This window comes from Schistocerca nitens, chromosome 1 (assembly GCF_023898315.1).
Source record: "Schistocerca nitens isolate TAMUIC-IGC-003100 chromosome 1, iqSchNite1.1, whole genome shotgun sequence".
NCBI lineage: Eukaryota > Metazoa > Arthropoda > Insecta > Orthoptera > Acrididae > Schistocerca > Schistocerca nitens.
In genome coordinates, this window is record NC_064614.1 from 1,173,422,848 (window position 1) to 1,173,443,465 (window position 20,618).

Here is a 20,618-nt window from a genome sequence, read left to right on the forward strand (position 1 = left end):
GACTATCACCTGTTCCCTAAGTTAAAAGGACATTTGGCCGGAAAGCTATTCATCTCCGACGACGAGGTGAAAGTAGAGGTTCATAACTTTCTGAACAGCATAGCGGCGAGCTGGTATGACATGGGCACACAAAAACTGCCACAGCGTCTACAAAAATGCATCGACAGAAATGGTGATTATGTCGAAATACAGCTAAATGTTCAAACTGTAAACTGAAGTAAACCATTGTAGAAATAAACAGGTCTACGTACTTATAAAAAAATAGGAGACCTTACTTTTGGGATTACCCTCGTATTCATTCCCTTTTTATTTCTACATCCTAACTGCTGTATTTATTGCTTTGCACTGTAATCTCAGTAGATTTCAAAGCCTCAAAGTTCCATCTTCAGCAACATAATACAGGAATCGATGTGCAGAACAGCCACATAGACAGGGTGATGGTTTGATGATGTTAAAAACTTTCAAGAATGATGGAGAAGGGTACGTGTACCAATTTCCAATTTCAGGTAAGAGACCCTGGTATGGAGACGGCCGAGTCGAAAATTATAAGCGAAAATCGTTCTCATTTCTCTGACAGTTAATCTTTTCTACTGCAAGCTCTTTGCTTTCCATATTGTAGGAGCCCACAATATTCAGCCTCCTACGTGGGTGTAAGATAATCGAGCAGAGGTGAAGAGGTGTTGTCCTGTGGCGCTAATGAGATATCAATCAGTTAACACTTATTTATTTCCGAGAGTTCTACAATCACTCTGTCTTCTTCTCGGTGCAGCTGTCATGCTGGGTCCGCGTTAGAGAAAGGCACGTCAGCGACCGGCGAAGAATTTGCAGGTGCAGCCAGCCTCTGGCGTTGTCCGAGGTCACTGGCGCGGTCTCCTCTTAAGAGGCATGGTGCGTCTTTCTAGTCTGGCGTGACTGTGAACGTCTGTCGGAGCCTCAGCGCTCTCGTTGAGTGTAGCTGCGCTTAGGCTCTGCGACAGAAATCTGCTTGTTGTCGGTTGTCAATATGTCGTTTACGCAGAATACCCAACAACAACACAGATGTCAGCCTGCGAGGCAGTCCCAGCACACAGTTAGTGAGGCACTACTTGTACTGCCTAGGGGCGGTGGCACAGGCACCATATTCCCAAGCTGAACAGCTGACAGATTTGGAGATCGGTTCTTTATTCACGGAAAATTGGCGCGGCCTCCATCTTCGGGCAGTGACAGGTGTGACCGGCATCAATGCAGCTCGCAGACTTGAAGTTGCCTCTACGGCGCCACAGCTGCATACTCATACCAGTTGACTCCAAGCTGGCAGCAGCTGATAACAATTTGTCTCATTCATCAAGTCATCCTGCAACTAGTAGAGCGGGACTTCCATTCGTATCAGTGATGGAGGTGGAGTGGCCAGACTCAGAATGCTTGTAAGGAAGACGAGGGTTAGCAGTCAGGGATGTGATGCCCTTGTACTGATGACTGAGCTCCAGTTCTTTGAGCCCATTGGAGTTCTTGGCTGGCCTAATGTTTAATTTCAGAGCTACAGAGCGTTCCTTTATGCAAAGGTTGCGGCCTGAAAGGCGTCCTTGCGTCGTCCCTAAGTACAAATAGCTCAAATGGCTCTGAGCACTATGGAACTTAACTTCTGGGGTCATGAGTCCCCTAGAACTTAGAACTACTCAAACCTAACTAACCTAAGGACATCACACACATCCATGACCGACGCAGGATTCGAACCTGTGACCGTAGCGCCTAGAACCGCTCGGCCACCAAGGCCGGCGCCTAAGTACAGATAATACTTACACCGATGTTACAGACGAACGCTGCGCCTGCTCTGCACTGTTTTTTAAGTGCTCAATCCGGTTTTGCTGATATTCTTTCTCGCACAGTCTGAGGCAATAAGCTCCTTGCTCGCTTGTTCTTCGACTCTTCTGTGTGTTGACACTGGTTAGGGTATCGTTGCATACTCAACGGGCACTTTATCTACATCTACATCTACATGACTACTCTGCAATTCACATTTAAGTGCTTGGCAGAGGGTTCGTCGAACCACAATCATACTATCTCTCTACCATTCCACTCCCGAACAGCGCGCGGGAAAAACGAACACCTAAATCTTTCTGTTCGAGCTCTGATTTCTCTTATTTTATTTTGATGATCATTCCTACCTATGTAGGTTGGGCTCAACAAAATATTTTCGCATTCGGAAGAGAAAGTTGGTACTGAAATTTCGTAAATAGATCTCGCCGCGACGAAAAACGTGTTTGCTGTAATGACTTCCATCCCAATTCGCGTATCATATCTGCCACACTCTCTCCCCTACTACGTGATAATACAAAACGAGCTGCTCTTTTTTGCACCCTTTCGATGTCCTCCGTCAATCCCACCTGGTAAGGATCCCACACCGCGCAGCAATATTCTAACAGAGGACGAACGAGCTGTCTCTTTAGTGGACTTGTTGCATCTTCTAAGTGTCCTGCCAATGAAACGCAACCTTTGGCTCGCCTTCCCCACAATATTATCTATGTGGTCTTTCCAACTGAAGTTGTTCGTAATTTCAACACCCAGGTACGTAGTTGAATTGACAGCCTTGAGAATTGTAGTATTTATCGAGTAATCGAATTCCAACGGATTTCTTTTGGAACTCATGTGGATCACCTCACACTTTTCGTTATTTAGCGTCAACTGCCACGTGCCACACCATACAGCAATCTTTTCTAAATCGCTTTGCAACTGATACTGGTCTTCGGATGACCTTACTACACGGTAAATTACAGCATCATCTGCGAAAAACCTAAGAGAACTGCTCAGATTGTCACCCAGGTCATTTATATAGATCAGGAACAGCAGAGGTCCCAGGACGCTTCCCTGGGGAACACCTGATATCACTTCAGTTTTCTAGTATTTATCGAGTAATCGAATTCCAACGGATTTCTTTTGGAACTCATGTGGATCACCTCACACTTTTCGTTATTTAGCGTCAACTGCCACGTGCCACACCATACAGCAATCTTTTCTAAATCGCTTTGCAACTGATACTGGTCTTCGGATGACCTTACTACACGGTAAATTACAGCATCATCTGCGAAAAACCCAAGAGAACTGCTCAGATTGTCACCCAGGTCATTTATATAGATCAGGAACAGCAGAGGTCCCAGGACGCTTCCCTGGGGAACACCTGATATCACTTCAGTTTTCTAGAATAGTTTAAATACCTAAGTGTAATACAATGAAGCTGTATGAAACTGGAGGAACACAAAGAAGCGGTAGTAGGTAAGGCGAACAGGAAACTTAGATTTGAGGGAGGATTTTTTGGGAAGTCCAGTGCACTTAGCGTCGCCCCTGTCGGTTTCAACAAAATGAACAAGTGTTCATACTTCATAAGATATGCACTTTAGAGTCCATGTTTAAAACATTTTAATTTCTTGCTTTGGTCCATGGCACCTCCTTTCAAAATATGGAAAGAAAAGAGCTTGCAGTAGAAGACGTCCACTGTCAGAGATATCTAAACGACTTTCGCTTATATCTTTCCACTCAGTCGATTCTGGACCAGGGTCCCTGGACTCAAATCGATACACTTACTCTTCTCTATCATTCCCGAAAGTTTGAAATATCATTACGCAACCACCCGGTGTATCATATGTTCAAATGGTTCAAATGGCTCTGAGCACTATGGGATTTAACTTCTGAGGTCATCAGTCCCCTAGAACTTAGAACTACTTAAACCTAACTAACCTAAGGACATCACACACATCCATGCCCGAGGCAGGATTCGAACCTGCGACCGTAGCGGTCGCGCGGTTCCAGACTGTAGCGCCTAGAACCGCCCGGCCACTCCGGCCGGCCTGTATCATATGTAAATGAGGCTGTGCATCTATCCATCAAGAAGTGTAAAAACACCTCGCTCGAAGTCAGCTTGGAGTTGAGACGTTGTAAAAAGTCTTAATAAATGAATGAGCTGTCTCGTGCTCAGATGATACGAGTAGCCTTACTTGAAGTTGTTCTTACAATGATACCGAAATTATATGCCCCATGTGGAGACTTGAGGCATGGAACTCCATTGCGGATATAGTGGAAAGCTAAAAATAGACCTATTTGTATACAGTAATGAGAAGGAAATAAATAGCATTTGTCTTGCACTGTGGAAAAATTCCTCGGCAGAAGATAACCAAGCGTTTCGGAAAAAACCACTCATCTCAAACACAGCTAACTCAATTCACGTAAGATTTCGTGCAAGTAGAAGATGTAGGTGAATGGGTAAATTCAGTCTTCATAGATTTCCGAAAAGCATTGAACACTGTATCACGCTTTAGACAAATAACCAAGATACTATCATACTGACTACCTTCACAGGTATGTGATTAGTCCGAAAAACCTTTGACTACCAGACCTCAGTACGTTACACTGGACATGACAATTCAACGGAAACAAAAGCAACATGGCTTGTTTCCAAATTACGCCTCGAATAGTTATTTTCCTCAGTGTAAATAAACGATTTGTCAGATAGCATCAGCAGGACTACCACAGTGTTCGTTAGCGATTGTAAAGAAACGCAGAAAGACTTGGACAGAGAATCCAGTCGGTAACAGAGAGGAAGAAGCCGTCTCTGTACAACTACAAAACTTGTGATAAACTTCTAGAATAGTTTAAATACCTAAGTGTAATACAATGAAGCTGTATGAAACTGGAGGAACACAAAGAAGCGGTAGTAGGTAAGGCGAACGGGAAACTTAGATTTGAGGGAGGATTTTTTGGGAAGTCCAGTGCATCTGTAAACGAAGTCGCATGCAAGATGCTCCTGCGACTACTTTAGAAAACAGATCCAGCGTTTTAAACTGAGCGCGGCGGTGCAGTGATTAGCACACTGTACTCGCATTCTGGAGGACGACGGATCAAATCACCGTCAAACCATTCAGATTCATGTTTTCCCTGATTTCCCTAAATCGCATAAGGCAAATGCCGGGACGGTTACTTTTATCAGGGCACGGCCAATGATTTTTCCCCATCGCTTCCGAAGACGTTGTGCTCTATCTCCACTGACCTGGATGTCGACGGGGCGTTAAACTCTGACCCTCCTTCCATCTAGCGTTTTAAGTCCTTATCACAATGGCATTACAGCAAACATCGAACCACTTCAGGGACATGCTGCAAGGATCCTAACAAAGCAGTACAGGAGGTACCAATATCTAAGAAAATGTTCAAGGAACGAAATTGTGGATGTCCAGAAGAAAGACGACTTGCTTCCAAGAAATATTGTCGGATAAAACTACAGAATCGCAGGAATACGACAGGAGAGATTCGATCGCATATCGTGGCATGCAGAGTCAATCCACACTCGCTCGTTATGGAGTTGGACTGAAAATTTCGAACATTGGTACGAATATTGGTAAGAAATCATTATGCTTATGGAATATATAGATACACGTAGGGGAATCACTGCTTTGTACGATCTCCGGCTACAAGACATCATCCTGAATCTATAAACTAGAAGAGGTACCAACTGCGTTGTATGAGGCAGAGCGTTGTCCACCAACGAGAGGCCGCGAGTAGAAACATCACCAACAAAGCTCTAGTAAACACCGTAGACATTAGTTAAGTATAAGAGGAATGCGACAGCATGACGACGCGATGGGCACTGGGATCTGCAAGTGACAAGAAACCATTGCCCTGAGGGTGCTTAACCCCATGGACGACAGGAGGAACACTGAAAGGAGGGCGTGAAACACGCGGGATCCCACGGAGCAGAGGGTGTAGTCTGGGCAAAGTAGAAAGACGGGCGCAGTCTCCTGCACCCCATCCACCCCCCACAAGCAAACACTAGAAACTTCTACATTAAGGTCAGAAAAAAGATGAGGCTACAATCATGATATGTTCATAAATAAGTCGTACACCGTGGCGGGAGTTAAATAAGTAATGCAACACATCTTTTTCTTCGGCCATTTTCGGTTCAAGAAATTCGGAATTACACTACTGGCCATTAAAATTGGTACACCACGAAGATGACGTGCTACAGATGCGAAATTTAACCGACAGGAATATGATGCTGTGATATGCAAATGATTAGCTTTTCAGAGCATTCACACAAGGTTGGCGCCGGTGGCGACACCTACAACGTGCTGACATGAGGAAAGTTTCCGACCGATTTCTCATACACAAATAGCAGTTGATCGGCGTTTCCCGGTGAAACGTTGTTGTGATGCCTCGTGTAAGGAGGAGCAATGCGTACCATCACGTTTCCGACTTTGATAAAGGTCGGATTGTAGCCTATCCCGATTGCGGTTTATCGTATCGCGACATTGCTGCTTGCGTTGGTCGAGATCCAATGACTGTTAGCAGAATATGGAATCGGTGGGTTCACGATGGTAATACGGAACGCCGTGCTGGCTCCCAACGGCCTCGTATCACCAGCAGTCGAGATGACTGGCATGTTATCCGCTTGGCTGTAACGGATCGTGCAGCCACGTCTCCATCCCGGAATCAACAGATGGGGACGTTTGCAAGACAACAACCATCTGCACGAACAGTTCGACGACGTTTGCAGCAGCATGGACTATCAGCTCGGAGACCATGGTTGCGGTTACCCTTGACGCTGCATCACAGACAGCAGCGCGTAGTCAACGACGAACCTGGATGCACGAACGGCAAAACGTCATTTTTTCGGACTAATCCAGGTTCTGTTTAGAGCATCATGATGGTCGCATCCGTGTTTGGAGAGATCGCGGTGAACGCACACTGGAAGCGCGTATTCGTCATCGCCATAGTGGCGTATCACCCGGCATGATGGTATGGGGTGCCATTGGTTACACGTCTTGGTCACCTCTTGTTCGCATTAACGGCACTTTGAACAGCGGACGTTACATTTCAGATGTGTTACGACCCGTGGCTGTACCCTTCATTCGATCCCTGCGAAACCCTACATTTCAGCAGGATAATGCACGACCGCATGTTGCAGGTCGTGTACGGGCCTCTCTGGATACAGAAAATGTTCGACTGCTGCCCTGGCCAGCGCATTCTGTAGATCTCTCACCAATTGAAAACGTCCGGTCAATGGTGGCCGAGCAACTGGCTCGTCACAATACGCCAGTCACTACTCTTGATGAACTGTGGTATCGTGTTGAAGCTGCACGAGCAGCTGCACCTGTACACGCCATCCAAGCTCTGTTTGACTCAATGCCCAGGCGTATCAAGGCCATTATTACAGCCAGAGGTGGTTGTTCTGGGTACTGATTTCTCAAGATCTATGCACCCAAATTGCGTGAAAATGTAATCACATGTCAGTTCTAGTATAATACATTTGTCCAACGAATACACGTTTATCATCTCCATTTCTTCTTGGTGTAGCAATTTTAATGGCCAGTGGTGTAGCTGTCGGCCATCGTGAAATATTCCCGCTTCAGCACCTATAGTTCCGTGACGTTGCGATACGCGGCGGCGCTATACGAAGCCTTCAAAATGGCCTCAGTAATGGAGTTGCGTTCCAAGCATGGAGCTGTCTTTGAGTTCCTTTTCGCGGAAAATCGGAGCATCGCCTTCGGAGTGTCTTAAGAGACGTGGAAGTAAACTAAAGCTTGTCGGGCGAGGCGTCTGCCATCACCACAACAAGGCGGCGCAGACCTGTCCGACCTGCCACGTATAGGATGGCCGCACATACCTGTGACCCCTGCAACGTCGGAACGTACGGACACATTCATTCGAGGTGATCGACGGATCACAAACACCTCGCTGTTCAGCTGGACGTTTCTGTTGGTAGTGCTGACACACACGTCTACTAGTTGGGGTGCTCAAAGGTGTGTGATCCCTGGATTCCTCGCCACCAAAAAGGAGACCGTAAGGACCAATAAAGAACCATCCGTGCGGAATGGCTTGCGTGTTACGACACTGAACGTCACAATTCCTTTGTCGAACACTGTCACAGGCGCTGAAACACTGCATTCTTCTTCATCATCCACCGTACAGCCCAGATCTCGCATCTTCCGACTTCCATCTGTTTGGTGCACTCTGCGGGAAGCGGTACGTGGATATGGGGAGTTACTGATGCAGAAAAACGGTGGCTCCGACATCGACCACTGGAGTGGTATCAAGCGGGAATACAGGCCTTCCCAGTAAGTTGGAAGGCCGTCGCAGTGAACAGAGATTACGTTGAAAACTAGCAGTTTGTAGCCAAAAGTGAGGGGAATATTATGCTGTTTTGGAACCCTGAATAACACCAACCTGCTTTGACGCAGGCCGGCCGTTGTGGCCGAGCGGTTCTAGGGGCTTCAGTCCGGAACCGCGCTGCTGCTACAGTCGCAGGTTCGAATCCTGCCTCGAGCATGGATGCGTGTGATGTCCTTAGGTTAGTTAGGTTTAGGTTGTTCTAAGCCTAGGGGACTGATGACCTCATATGTTAAGTCCCATAGTAATGGAAATCACAGATTACAGAACACATACTGGTCAACGTGACACAGTTAATTGTCAAATAACAACAAAAACAAAAATCTTTTTCTAGCTGTTAGTTTGACCAGCGATTGAGGATCAAACCGCAATTTTTACAATTAATGAAAGTGCTACCATTATTTTTCCACTGACGCGCGTGCCCAACATCAGAATACAATTTCCAGAGAGATCGCCACCCCGCTTTAAACCCGCTGCAGGTTCGGTTACGGACTCTTCCCTGATTTGTGGCCCTGCCGGAATTCCCGAGCAACTCAATACGTCAATTTGCGAAGACGGATCGCGCAGTTAGCCGCAGCTCTCGGCTCCCCCCTCTCGATTAATGCAACAGCAATTACGGAACGCTCCAACGTACAGCGTTTGCAATTGTTCTCTGCGCTACGAGGGGCCGATAAACACATTACTCACACAGGGCTATTACATTCTCTAACTTCATAAAAAGTTTCTCTGTTGTAAAACTACAGAAATAAGACCTAGGAAGCAATAGCGAGACGTATTTTGCTGGACTTCTGCCTTGCATCTGCAGATATAAAAGAGCTCTCATAATGAGGGCTTAAATGTAGCACCAACATATAATACACAAAGCAATCTAGTTCTAGACTGCTTCGTGTAGTCCGTGTGGACAGAGATCGAGATTTCTGCAATTTTACTTGCATTGTTGGATGCTGTTGTAGACACTATTAGAGTTTGTAGACAAGCAGTACGGCAGAGCGAGCATACCCGAATTAATATAACAAGTTATATCAGTTTCAGTTGCAATTTAATGTCAGCCATTACTGGTTTCCAATCTCATAGGCCATCTTCTCAATTACAAAAACTGAATCATCTTTTCAGTTCAGTCAAAGCATAACGCGTAAACATCGTTGACATGCCTCAACATTAGAAAATGAAAGACGGCAGTGGAAGGAAGAGGGCGAAGAGAGAATTTCAAATTTATGTGTTAGACATTAACTAAGCAGAAAATGTGTTTTACTCTTTGCAATTCTAAACATAGGTTGGAACGGCAGACACCACTAATTTCTTAAATTAAACGACAACTCTGCCTGAAACAAATAATCAGTTACAATTTTTCAACAGTTGCTGTATTTCTTTACAGACTAGATGTCTGCCCCTCCATCTATAATTACGTCCTTAACCCGTAATTCACACTTAAGTGCTTTGCATAGTGTTCGTCGAATCACTTTCTGATTGTGGGTGTACCATTCCAATCTCGAACAGTGCGCGGGAATAACGAACGCTTAAATCTTTCCGTGCGAGCACTCATTTCTCTCATTTTATGGCAATGCTCAATTCTCCCTAGGGGGTGGGCGTCAACAGAATATTTTCGCAATCGAAGGAAATGAAATGCTCGTACGGCGTTACTGGCCGAGACACCCCACCTGTGGTTGTTTGGCCGCCTAGTGCAAGTCTTTTTATTTGATGTCACTTCGCCGACTTGGCGTCGGTGACGATGAAACTATGATACCGACCAGCAATCGAACCTGAGCCCTCACATGGCAGTCAGCCGCACTGACCACTTATTTTAACATTCATAAAACTTTTTCCGATTAATTATATACGTACAAATAGCAAGAATGATTAAGAAATGCTATATTATTTTTCTTTTCAGTTTTTTCTTTCGAAAAGTCTGCTCTTTCACTTCATTTCCTTAAATATCTTTTCCCCATTTAGAGTTCGTTTCGTTTTTGTTTTTAGGATATATTTTCTTCCGTCTGTTCTTGCAATGCTTTCTGTCTCCTTGGGAAATTTGGGTTTGTTGATTTTTCTTCATCGCCTAGGAGCTTGTTGTTAGACTATTAATGTCCAAAAATAAATAATTTTATGTTACTAGAATGCAGATTTTTATAGAACGCAAACACGAGTAATTTTATGTTACTAGAGTGCAAATTTTTATAGAACGCAGACATATGAGAGTAGGTTAACTGTCTGCACTGTTTCTAATTTGCAGTGGAATCTTTGCGATATTTTGATTTTTGGATGACTTTATTTCATAGTTTGGAGGTCCACATTTTATGTGGAAAAGGTGTCAGACATTTATCGTACGGGCAACGCAAATAAAAACACTTTATGGTTGTAATGTTGTTCACAATTTTAACATTATTAAGAATTTAATAGAAAGACTATGATGCAAAATGATACACAAACAAAAGTAATATGGGGAGAAGCATATTGAGGGGTAGTTCAATTAATCACTTCATCTCAGCAACGGAGATGGACGCGTTCGAAGAAGACAGTTGCTGAAATTTCTTCGAAAGATCTCGCCGCAACGAAAAACACCTTTGTTTTAATGGTTTCCACCTCAACTCGCGTATCATAATCGTCACACTCTCTCATCTGTTTCCCGATAGTAAAAAGACGAACTGTCCTTCTTTGGACTTTTTCGGAGTCCTCCGTCAACCCTATCTGATATGGATCCATTACTGCACAACAATATTCCGGAAGAGGATGGAATAGCTTAGTGCAGGCTCTTATTTTAAAAATAGTGGATTTCTTAAATCTACTAAGTTTCTGCCAATAAAACACAGTTTTTAGTTCACCTTCCCCCACAACATTATGTATGTGATCGTCCCCATTAAACCTTTCAGACCTGAATTTTTTCTAAAACTTTTTCTTTACTTGGTGATGCTCTTACATAATTTTTAATGACTTCAGATACAAGATTTATATAAAAATGTGTACCCGTCTGTAAAACATTCTTGCATACTTGACTTCATTTTATAGACTAAAATAATTACGAAATATTTTCTATTGTAATAAATAGTAAAATGATCATTCAATAATAGCACAACAACAATATTCAATTATACAGCGGAATACATAGAACCATCAACATCCGTGTATTCTGGAGGTTACGACATGCTGCGCACTGCTACATTGACTTGCTGATATTTTCATACTGATGACCAACAGTTGGCAGCATTTACGCATGATGAAAAGGTTGAACATTCACAAATGTGTACCTCATTTTTAAAAAAAAATGGCTCTGAGCACTATGGGACTTAACATCTATGGTCATCAGTCCCCTAGAACTTAGAACTACTTAAACCTAACTAACCTAAGGACAGCACACAACACCCAGCCATCACGAGGCAGAGAAAATCCCTGACCCCGCCGGGAATCGAACCCGGGAACCCGGGCGTGGGAAGCGAAAACGCTACCGCACGACCACGAGATGCGGGCACCTCATTTTTCCATTGGGAACAAATACTTCTATAGCAGCTAAGATACAGCAAAAGTTGATGTACAACATTATAGCCAGAGGACCTGAAAGGGTTAAATTATTCGTAATTGTAATCCCGTCTTATTTACTTGAATTCACAGCCTTTATATTTGTGTGATTTATCGTGCATCCGAAAGTTAACGGATTCGTTGTAGTACTCATGCGGACGACCTCGCACTTTTCATTGTTTAAGGTACAATTGCCAGTTTTCGCAAGATACGGATATTTTATCTAAATCATTTCGTTATTGGTTTTGATCTTCTAATACGATAACTAGACGGCAAATGACAGCATAATCTGCAAACAATCTAAAATGGCTGTTCAAATTATATCTTAAATCACTGATTTAGATTACGAACAGCAGAGGACCTGTAACACTGCTTTGGGTAACGCCAGAAGTGACTTCTGTTTTACACGATGACTCTCTGCAATTAGTACAAACTGCGACCTTTTTGACAGTAAATCACAGCTGCTACGATACTCCATAAGCACGCAATTTGATTCTAACCCACTTGTGAGGAAATCTAGAAAATATGGAAATACACAAGTCATACTCCACAGAGCAATAATTGATGACAGAGTATGTTACCAAATTATACCTTTATCTTTCCCAAGTCAAATACACAACAAAACATCATTGTATCATCATTCGCTTACCTACATAGAACTGAAAAAAAAGTGGAAACAAACATCCATCCCGACAACCTGGATTGGACTTTGAGAGCTTCAATAATGTGTATGCCCTCCATGAGGGTTTCACTGCCTGACACTACTTGGCATGCTCCGTATAAGTGTACGGAGGTCAGTCTGCGTTATCCGTTCCCAGTCTTGAAAATGAGCCCAGGAGAGTTCTTGGAGAGTCTGTGGTGGAACAGGGCGACCACGAACACGTCTGTGAAGCATGTCCCACGTATGCACGATGGCGTTTAGGTCGGGACTCACGGCCGGCCATTCCATTACTTCAGTGTCCAGGCTTCGCAAGAAACAAGGGCCCTGGCATTAGAAGGAATTCAGTACCAACGTCAGCAGCAGCAACCAGATAGTCCAACAGAATCTGTTCGATGTACTGCCTGGGCGTAAAGCGACCACGGACAACGACAAGATACGTATGGCTGTCAACAATGAAGCCTCCTCACATCACAGAGCTTTGGCCAAATCTGTCGATTTTCTGGACAGCATTTGGCAGGAAAAGCTTACCAAGGGTCTCCGCGCACGAACACGGCCATCACCTTCCGTCAGAGGATATCTGGACACGTCTGTAATCTGTTCATTACAGTCAGATGGGACGCAGCGGCTGGCCTTTCTGAGATCGTCTTGCACTGCTCAATCTGTACGAGACAGCAACGCAGAGATGGCTAGATATCGGCCTTCACGTGCGTTGTAATGTGTCGGTGACCTTGTCCAACTTGCCTTGCGTATACTGACCTGTCTCCCTTTAGCGTGTCCGCAATTTATGGATGACACATGGCGAGGTATTGACACCTGCAACAACAAGACCAAAAGATTCTTTGTGGATCAAATAGACACCCCTTACAACTTGCACTGCATTAGGATGTCGCATTTCATGTGCTTTGGTTGATTACGACATCCACATATGACAACTGCCATCTGTGTACCTAACTAGGAAACACTGGGACACCAGTACTCACTTCATTCCGGGGGTCAAAAAATGGTTCTGAGCAACATGGGACTTAACATCTAAGGTATCAGTCCCCTAGAATTAGAACTACTTAAACCTAGCTAACCTAAGGACATCACACACATCAATGCCGAGGCAGGATTCGAACCTGCGACCGTAGCAGCTGCGCGGTTCCGGAGTGAAGCGCCTAGAGCCGCTCGGCCACAACGGCCGGGGATGGGGGGGGGGGGGGGGCGTCACCTGACACTGTAATGCCTAACACAGGCAATACGTGGCGAATGATTTTGTCCGTTGCCAGTGTTGAAATCGAAGATCTCAAACCACACTACGACAACACAGGTAACGCCTATGTTTAGCATACCAGACACTGATTCACGTGTTCCCCTAATTTTTTTGAACAGTATAATTTGCCATCCCCTGTTGATAGCATTCGTTGCTTCGTGTGAACAAAGAGCCAGTCGTGTCCACTACGTGTCAATACATCGTTTTCTTCGAGGTAATTCAAAAGGTTTTTCTACAACATTTGCATAACATTACGCGTATTCACAACACTGGCAGATTGGTTGGTTGGTTGGTTGGGGAAGGAGACCACACAGCGTGGTCATCGGTCTCATCGGATTAGGGAAGGATGGGGAAGGAAGTTGTCCGTGTCCTTTCAGAGGAACCATCCCGGCATTTGCCTGGAGTGATTTAGGGAAATCACGGAAAACCTAAATCAGGATGGCCGGACGCGGGATTGAACCGTCGTCCTCCCGAATGCGAGTCCAGTGTCTAACCACTGCGCCACCTCGCTCGGTTTCACTGGCAGATTACAACAGATTACTATCTATACGAGATGAGCTAAATGTACCCGTAGTATCATTTCGTGGCTGAGGTGAAGACACTATAAGGGAGAAGAACATATATGGAAGGCCTCCCATGTGCTACGGCCTAGTGTCAGAATAACTAACTCCTTTACGGCCTAGTGCCAGAATAACTAACTCCGTAAGTGCCGGAAGGTATCCAAGGACCACAGCACCTGCCGTGTTCCTGACATCACTGCAACATCTTGGTGCTACATCTCGCATTAGACAGTGCAATGCTGGCTTTCATTTTGGGTAATAAAAATACTATAAATAATAAATTATTGAAATTCCTTAATAGTAGCACAGGACCACTGTGACATCCCCCCATCCATTTCATGCAGCGCTCCTGCAATCAGCAGCCTACTCATTCTCTGTGCAATGGGACAACGAGCAACGAGCTCATCTGTCGAAGCCACGATGCTATAGCTGATCCTCCGGCTGCTGTCCAGAGTTGCTATTCTGCCCACACGGGTAGTTGGTGCACAGTACGAAGTGATGCCCACTCTAGACCACATCGCAGTTACCATCTGCGAGTAGCACTGCCGTTACCTGTCGTAAGGTGGATGAATGGAGCTGTCACAGCTTGCTCACACTGGAATCACAATTAATCTCGCCATATAGTGCAATGGAAAAAGAGGCGTTTTATAAGAAAAGGAGAATCTTCTGCAGCGGTCTGGACAGAGAACTCAGAAAGAGACTCATAAAATGTCTTGTATGGAGTGTTCTTCTATATGGCGCTGAAACATGGACTATGAGGAAAAAAGACAGAGAAAGGCTGGAGGCTTTTGAGATCTGGACATGGCGGAAGATGGAAAGAATAAGTTGGATGGACAGAGTAAAAAATGAAGAGGTACTGAGAAGAGTGGGAGAGAAAAGACAGTTACTAGATGTAATAAAGAGAAGAAAAAGAGGATTGGGCATATATTAAGAAAGAATGACGGACTGACAGTTTTAGAAGGTTATGTAGAAGGGAAAAGGAAGCGAGGAAGGAAGAGATTCCAGACACTGGATGACATGATGGACAGTACAACATACAACAGCCTTAAGAAGGAAGCAATGGATCGCAGAAAATGGAGAGGCAAAGGACCTGCTAATATAGCAGATAACTGATGATGATGATGATAGTGCTCTATCGTGCCCCTGGGACAGGTACCCAGTACACGTGGTCGTACGAGGTGTAACAATAAAGTAATGAGACTGATGTGAAAAAAAAATGTTGCTTACCGTTTTAGTCAAGTTTAGTGTTGTCTCCTTCAAAGTAGTTCCCTTCTGATTGCACACACATTTTCCAGCGCTTCTGCCATTGATGGTAACATTTTTGGTGTCCCTTGACCGCCGTTTTGATTCTTGGAAATAGAAAAAAGTCGCATGGAGCGATATCTGGTGAATAAGGTGGCTGTGGTAGTATTGACATACCAGTATGGGATGGCGCATTATCGTGATGCAGAATCCAGTTATCAGCGATGTTGGAATGGACACGAAGAACTCTTTTACGAAGTCTTTATAAAATTTCTTTGTCGTAATATTGGTTAACTGTTTGTCCAGGAGGCACCCACTCTTCATGAACAATTCCCTTGGAATCAAAGAAGCACACAACCATGTATTTCACTTTTGACTTTGACATGCGAGCTTTTCTTGGTCTGGGTGATCCCTTTGAGCACCATTGCGAACTTTGGCGTTTTGTCTCTGGATCGTACTGAAAAAACCAACTTTCATCACCAGTGATAACACGGCTCAACAATTCTGGATTGATTTCCGTTTGCTCTAACAGATCGGCTGCCACATTTTTCCGTGTTTCTCGCTGTTCTGGTATCAGATTTTTGGGGACCATTTTTGCAAAAATCTTTCTCATACCATAATCTTCGATCAGATCGTACGAGTTCACGCACCCTGGCCAAGTTGACATCCGTCCGTGAGGTTGATGGTCGTCCACTGCGGCCTTCATCTTCAACATTCGTCCTGCCTTCACTAAACATTTTGTGCCAACGAAAAACTTGAGCTCTTGACATAACCTCCTCTGCAAAAGCCTTATCAAGCTTACCGCAAGTTGTCGTCACGTTTTCACCCAATTTAACGCAAAAAGAAATGGCATAGCGTTGCGCAATATTATGCGGTTCCATTTCCGTGACGAGAGACACAAATATTTTTTAACTTATTACAGCACAACTCACTACTGAGCAGTTGCATCGATGTGTTGCTTGAACAAGAAGCAGCTTATAGACCAAGGTCAAAGATATTGTGCCTACACAAGCCGGCAGGGTTGCCACATCTTGCGAAGAAAATAAGTCACATTACTTTACTGTCGCCCTTGTATGTCAATTCATCTCTGTACACATACACACCATCGCCGGATGTGTAAATGATTAGATTTGTCACTCTCTGTGACAGGTGGAACGGCGAACAGAGTGCATTAGCGTTGTTTCTGTTTAGTGATGTTACCAGGTGTGGTAGGATACATAAGGGGGATGAAGAGCGTTAGATATTGAGTGATCAATGATACGGACACGGAGGTATCGGTTCTTGTGAAAGATAGCGTTATCAGCACCTAACACTGTTTGAAAGAGGCCTCATTGTGTGTCTCCTTTTGTCCTGATGGTCGAATCGCGCAGTATACAAATTTGCAGTGCATTTGGGTGGCACAGCAGCCCATTGTTGGACTGCACAGAAACGTGAGAGCATGCATAATCGATGTAAAGGTTCCGATCGAACGCGTATCACCAAACTAACTGAGGATCGCTATACTGTGCGCCGTCATATCTGCACCAGCCATCCGACAACATACAATGGAGCCCCTCCAACATTCTGTGTCATCCCACGTCACTCATCGGAGACTAGGGACTTACTGTCCCATGGGTAGACTATCGTTAACATCAGAACACAAACGACTCTCTTTGGAGTGGTGCCAAGACGGAGATGTATGGACTGCTGGTGAATGGCATCGCAACGAGTCCAGCGACAAATCGTAGTTCTGGCCATCGTGGGCGACTATGACAACAACCTGGGGGAGGTTCCATTCTTCCAATGTTTTTGAGACCCACAGCAGTGTGGCTTCTTTGAGTCATGGTGTGGGGAGTCATCAGGTACGACTTCCAGTGAGGGTTGGTAGTGATCTCCACAGCTGCATGGGATTCTATACACTCCAGCTTTTTCCAATGATTTGCGAGCGTTCTTGGCAGACTTAAGGTATTCCTGTATCTTCCTGGTAGGCTTGTAAATTACGGTAATATTCCGCTTCGTCAAGATCCTCCCTATTCTTTCCGTTACGTTTTTAAGAAACGGCAGGAAAACCTTAGATTTTGCAGTAGCCTGTACGTCACTATGATTTCTGCGTGGCTGTCTCAACGGACGTTTTATTTCAGCGGACGAATATCCGTTCTTCATTAGTGCATTGTGGAGATGTTCCATCTCCGCGTCGAGCAACTCAGGTTCACAAATATTTCTAGCTCTGTCCGCTAACGTCTTGATAACACCCCCCTCCCCCCTTTATTGTGGGTGGTGGTTCGAATCCCGGTGTCCGTGGGTTTGCGGTATACTGAGTGGCTCAAACTACCATTTTCGTTTCTAAAAACCAGCACATCGAGGAAATGTAATTTGCCGTCTATCTCCTCCTCCATTCTAAACTGAATTCTCGAGTTTATACTATTCAGATGTTCGTGGAACCGGCTTAGTTCCTTCCTGCCGTGTCTCCATAGCACAAAAGTGTCATCAACGTATCGGAACCATACATTTGGTTTTTTGCTGGCAGTACCTAAGGCCTGTTCTTCGAATTTCTCCATAAATAAGTTTGCAATTACGGGACTTAGGGGGCTTCCCATAGCCACGCCATCCGTTTGCTCATAAAACTATTCATTCCACTTGAAGTATGTGGTCGTTAAACCACACTTAAACAGTTCTGAAATATCGGCAGGAAAAATTCGAGCCAGCTGTTCCAATACATCATTAAGTGGAACCATGGTAAACAGCGACACCACACCGAAGCTGACCAGTATGTCCTCCGGCTGGACCACTATGCCATTCAACTTCGACAGCACAAGGATATGTCACGGATATTCTGCACCCTCGTGTTTTACCTGTCATGACGCTATTTTTCAACAGGGCAATGCTCGTCCACACATGGAAAGTTTCTCTATGAAATATGTGTATGATAACGTACTTGTTGCAGATAGAAGAGCTATCGGACCAGCACAGATGTGAACTCTGTCCTGGTGTCAGTATCCATGATGTCACGGACTAGTTGTGGGTCAGCTTGTCTTAGGAGAAGATACAGTGGCTTTGTGACACCTTTCCCAACCGAATCAGTGCATGCATTCAGCCCAGATGGAATGAAACATCTTACTGCTAAGTGGGTTCATACTACTAAGTCCTCTGCAGATTTGACTCGGTCTTGTAATAACTGAAATTATATCACAGACGCTCTCAACCCGTCAAGTTTCTTTCTTCCTTCCCTTCTGGACGCTTCACTTTTTTTCCAGGCAGCGATATCCACGTTCTTTTCTAGAATGGCGTCGTGTTTTGTCACTGGATGTGTTTTCCATACGTATTGTAACTGCTGCAGTCGATAGCGATGACTGACTCAGAATTATGTCCGAATTTTCGTCGTGTGTATGAATGTGGCTTCCAACTGATGGAAATGTGGTGGTTCCATAGGGTTGAGCTGTTGAATAAGTACCTGTAACGCGACAAAACCATACGTTGATCAGTTATACTGAACACATATGGACGATATAGGCAAAGGGATTACAACCATTACATCGCCATCGTGTACCATTGCTGAAGTATGGAGACGGCTTATGTACAATAGGTGTGTTACCATAAGATAATTACGCTGGACGATCTGATACACAGAATGCGGAGCCACTGTTTATCACGTAGGGCTATGCAGACGATCACATTTCTATTGACGTCCAGTTTGCCGCCAGTGACTACACCGAATACTGAAACTGTTACAGCGGATGATTGATCTCCCAGTACTCGACGAATCCATTCAACACTGATACATGTTACAATTTTCCCAACGCATCTCTTAGTGGTCATACCACGGCCGTTCCTCATGCTGTTACGCGGTTCTAGCAGTTCCCTAAATTTATGGACGAGAGTGTAAATACTGAGGACTGTAGCTGATCTAGAGAGAGAGAGAAGCAGATGGCACCAATATTTGATACCAATCAAAACTTCGCTGCAGTGCTGAGAGGGGAATAAGATGTTAGGGAGGGGAAGCTGCCTGTCAGGAAGTTCAACGGAACGTTTTTGTGCCTTAACAATCCCGACCACAACTGCATGCCTGTGGCGACATAATCAAAAAGAAACGAATGTTCTATGAAGCCGCTTGCTCTCTTTCACACTGGGAAGGGCTGTGTCGCCCGGAGATTGTGTTTGCGCACGAGCCGAAATTGGTATTATTACCCGGGACGAGTTCGTGGTCGTGCGGTAGCGTTCTCGCTTCCCACGCCCGGGTTCCCGGGTTCGATTCCCGGCGGGGTCAGGGATTTTCTCTGCCTCGTGATGACTGGGTGTTGTGTGATGTCCTTAGGTTAGTTAGGTTTAAGTAGTTCTAAGTTCTAGGGGACTGATGACCATAGAAGTTAAGTCCCATAGTGCTCAGAGCCATTTGAACCATTTGAACCCGGGACGAGTTTGTAGGGCGTGTCATAACCGTTGCCTGTTTTCAAGCGAGACCACAACTGTCCAGTCAGTGAATCTCTGCTGACGCAGAAAATCTGTTTGCTTACACTGCAATACAATACGTTAATTGGAGCACTCGCATACTTATGTAGATTAGGATATGATGACTTGATTGCTTCTTGACGTTTTTGTTAGGATCCAACGTTAGGTCTTTACAGTTATTTCAGCATACAAATATAACCACTGCCATGTACTGTCAAAAGTCTATGGTCTATGGTCTTAATTTTACACAGAATATGCGCCAGAGCAGGATATGTTCAGGTCCGATGTTACGGAGTAATGTGTGTTAGAGTAATACTGGTCCACGAATACTTAACTGCTGTCGGAGTTCAACAACTATGACAGCTAATTACATTTGACAAGTAACCAAATCCTGTAAATGTCATTAGCAGTCACTTTTGAACGTTCGAAAAGTTGAGTTCGCACCTCCTAACTTGGTTCAATGAAAAAACAAAGTACACAAAATTTTAACAAACAGCTGCAAAGCAACCCCCAACGACCATGAAGTTCCGACATTGTCATCTAAAGGCAATTTTTTCTCCAAACAGTTTTTGTTATTTCATTTGGAATCACTTTCACACACTATTAATGGAAATTTATTCGACTTTTTATTCATTGAAATAACTTATGGTCTTTGTTTCCTGGTACGTGGAATATGCTATGCAAGTATCTATCTAATTCCGCAAATAGATTGGAGTTGCACTCTACAATAGACGTTAAATATGTTAGCAGTATTATTTTTAGCCACGTTACCACACTGCCACGTATATACGCAGCATTACAGTACACTCTGCTAGTCCTTCTGCAAACTGTACTCAGGAGA

General features: G+C 44.5%; 1 protein-coding gene across 8 annotated transcripts in view; it reads right to left on the minus strand.

Annotated features, from left to right (window-relative positions):
- LOC126200108 (protein-tyrosine sulfotransferase-like) overlaps positions 1 to 20,618 on the minus strand; it is a 971,294-nt gene that overhangs the window by 252,093 nt on the left and 698,583 nt on the right. For 2 of the 8 annotated variants that reach the window (XM_049936682.1, XM_049936685.1), the window contains exon 5: positions 13,055 to 13,111. The exons of the other annotated variants lie outside the window; for them this stretch is intronic. The gene's annotated coding sequence lies outside the window, so the exon portion shown is untranslated. The remainder of the gene's footprint in view (positions 1 to 13,054; positions 13,112 to 20,618) is intronic. 8 annotated transcript variants of the gene reach the window in all.